The sequence below is a fragment of the Poeciliopsis prolifica genome, unplaced genomic scaffold (genome assembly GCF_027474105.1).
Source record: "Poeciliopsis prolifica strain line A6 unplaced genomic scaffold, Auburn_PproV2 SCAFFOLD350, whole genome shotgun sequence".
In the NCBI taxonomy this organism is placed as follows: domain Eukaryota; kingdom Metazoa; phylum Chordata; class Actinopteri; order Cyprinodontiformes; family Poeciliidae; genus Poeciliopsis; species Poeciliopsis prolifica.
The window spans coordinates 1-3,685 of NW_026562725.1; positions in this window are offsets into that span (position 1 = coordinate 1).

The window sequence follows — 3,685 nt, forward strand, 5'->3', positions numbered from 1 at the left end:
ATGTATTTTACCTCAATGATTGAATAGAAAAGATTTTCATTACCACATAGAGTTGCTTATTGTGCGTTAAGTAATGTTACTCAACTGGCAGACTTGTGGAAAACCCATTGATGGACATGTGTAGAAACAATGGTGCTCTGATTTGAGTTCCTCGTTCAAACCAACAGTCAAGGAGACGGACAAGGCTTCCTGTCTTTTTGGTTACTAATCGGGTTTCCACTGGCGATAAGCACGAATTGGAATTGTGAAAATACATTTTCTAAATGGAAACATGCCTTTTTCGGAAAAAAAAAAACATTTTGTGCTAGGATGATGTATTTTTTAACTTTATCAAAATTTGTGTATTTTGCAAAACTGCAACTGAAACACTTTTTCGTATGTTATTTTTTGGTCATTCACTGAAGCGGTGTGTGTAGCTCTTCAGTTTTTAGCTCTTTTTTAACTTTTTATGTTGCCTCTTCAACACAGAAGAGGCTGTGTGTGTTTTTTATTTATCCTATGGATAATTCCAAACTTCTCACTTATTCGAGAGGAACTGCTGGACTTTAGAACAATGGGACAAGCCGGCATAAGACACAACATTCCGGTGGAGTTGAGGAGGAGACCGAGGGGCTGCAAGGCTGGGGCTAAGCTAAAGGCTAAGCTAGCGGACAACAGGAGGCGCTACAAGCCATCGATTCCCACTGTAATCATGGGAAATGTGAACTCGCTGCCGAACAAGATGGATGAGCTGTCTGCACTTTTATTTCTATAATTTCCTGAGGGAGTCTTCCCAAGGGATCAATAAAGTCAAGTCTAAGTCTATGTATGCGTGTGTGTGTGTCAGTGTGTGTGTGTGTGTGTGTGTGTGTGTGGGGTGTGTGTGGGGAGTGTGGGGGGTGTGTGTGTGTGGGTGTGTGTGGGGGGGGGGGGGCGGGGTGTGTGTGTGTGTGTGTGTGGGTGTGTGTGTGTGTGTGTGTGTGTGTGTGCGTGGGTGTGGGGGTGTGTGGGGGTGTGTTTTCATTCTTTGTAAAAACAAACAAACAAAAAAATTTATTTCCCCTCTTGATTGGTTTATGCTTGTGATTACAATTGTGGATAATGCCATTTTACACTTTTCAACAGAAGGATGTTACCACTGGCAGAGAAGACAAAAAAGACAACAGGAAGTGGTAGCATGTTTCTTAATGACTTATCACATTAACAAACTTATTTACATGAGATTTTAATTATGAATCATATTTAATGGAAATACAGCACTTTCAAAATGAATTTCCACTTGTAATGGAAACACATTTTGTTTGCATTACAAATGGAAACAAATGCAACTGGGTTATAATGATATGCAAAGAGGACCAGATTTGAGATCATGTCTTTCTATGCTGTAATATACAAAATTTAATGTACAACTAAATAAAACCTAATGTTACTTGCTTTGGACAACACAATTTTGTGATATGAGCCTCATCAGAGCTAACCAGAGAAATATTTATAATACGCAAATTAGATTTAAATGTCATAAAGATTACATTTTTTGTGTGCTATTAAATTTATTCTGCTGATGACCGACTGAAGATTGCCTGATTATGTACGTTTAAGTGGTCAAGAGACTCGTAAATATGGGAAAAGAAAGACAATGGAAGCTACAGAATGCAGGACATTTTTAACCCCCATCCACATATTTGATAAATATAACAGGAATGGAGGTTTGCAAAATTAACTTTCTTTCTTCATTGTTTGAAACCCCTTTTTAGATACAGCAACAAATATCGGAAGATAAGAAGCAAAATAACTAAGAATTTACTTTAACTTAAAGATTTTATCACTGATTCTAATACATGTCTGATCATGCACTGTTCTGGACTGAGGGTTCAACTTAGTAGTATTTAGTTCATTAATTAATTAAAATTTTTAATGTCACTATATCTGTTTTTGGAAGCCTTTATTAATGCTAGCACTGGAATTCAAAGCCAGCTGTTAGCATGATTGACAGTAGTTGACCAGAAAACAGGTTTTCTGACTGAGTTTTGGAATATTAAAATATTTTGTTAAAAGCTGAGCATTCACACTTATGTACTTGTGAAAGAAACAGTGGTTTAAGACATCGTTTCTGAACCATAGAACATTTTTTATTGATGTAGAGGCTTCTTTTTTAGCTGTATATCAGGTTTTACAGTCTGTTCAAAAATTATTTATTACGACCTAGGTGCAAGCTTGACTCATGTCTGCAGCTATCCTCCTCTCCACTGAGTCTTGTTTACATATAATTAACTTTCAGATCTATAGGGTATTTTCCCAGACAGATTCAAGGTTGCTTGGGTTCTCCACAGAGTGCTTCATTATGAACAGGAAATGGTGATATTCATGTCTCCTGTGGAGTGATCCTGTTTTTTTTTTGTGAAGGACTAAAGAGATTTTTGGTGATTAGCCAACTGTGAGGTGTCTTCTTGAGATGTTGACCTCACAGTGTTTTGGCTAACTCTCTGCTTCATGGTTGAGTGGACTAATTGGACCATAAATCCTCTTAACATGCTAACGGACTGTCAGTGTCCAGTCTGACCCAGTGGGGAGCTGCTATGCCTCCTGGTTGAAGACGCCAAACAAAATGGACCTTTCTTAAAAACAAGCTGGGATGGGTTTTGCATCTCTGAATGGGTTTTAACTCTGCATGAAATACTTCTTTTATGTTATGATGTAATTACACTAGAGTCAGGACTGAGCAGGGTGTCAAAGAGTAACTAAAAGAATATGTATAATTGCTGTGGCATATCATTAGTTCTAGATTTAAAAAAGGTGACCGGAATGGCCTACAGGTTCAAGCAAGTTGCAGTGAAAGCCTGGATCAAGGTTTCCCTCAGTGGATTGTGAGCCTGGCGGGCCACCAGACTTTGCTTGTGCCTCCACCAAGCAAAGCATTACTTATTTATTTAAGTCTTTTTAAAATGTTTGCATTTTTTAGTGATTTTTGGTATTCTTATCTTTCAATAACTTATAATTATCAAGTGATATTTTTACATTTCCTGTCAACGTTAAACATATTTTAACTCAAAAACACGATGGGTCGCTGGATGAATGACTCCCCTAGCATCCAACCGGGCTTAGCAAGTTTTCTGGGGGAAATCTTGCTGGACTCAACCACAGCTCGTGATTTATCGACGCCTCAGAGTTCATACAGTCCTGAACTTTTTCCACCTTTTCTCAACATAAAGGGGTGGACCAATTAGACACAAAATAGCACAACATTATGAAGTGGAGGAATGAATAGAATGTTTTCTCCTATTTATAAAACAAAATCCTGTAAAGCATTTGGATTCAGCTCACCTGGTCAAAAAATACTTTTGTTATTATTTTCCTTTCAAGTATGCTCTTGGAAGGAAGTTTCAATTCTTCTAATTGAAACTTATATTTTTTACTTCAGTAAAAAATATAACAAAATGCAACAAAGTTTCAGGAAAAGGAATGTTGTGTTTGACTTTTGCTTGAAAAACATACATTTTCTGCACTTCTCTTCCATTATGCCAATACCTGTGAGTATTGCATAAAGGAAATGCATTAAGTTTTATGATCTTGATGTGTTGGCAGTGTTGGATGGTAGGCTCATGGTCTAGACTGCTTTTTTCTAATAGCTATTGAATGAAGTGTCTATAATGTAGATCAATGCAGTCCTGTTTTGCTTCCTCTAAAGAGTTTGGACAACAAACTACAA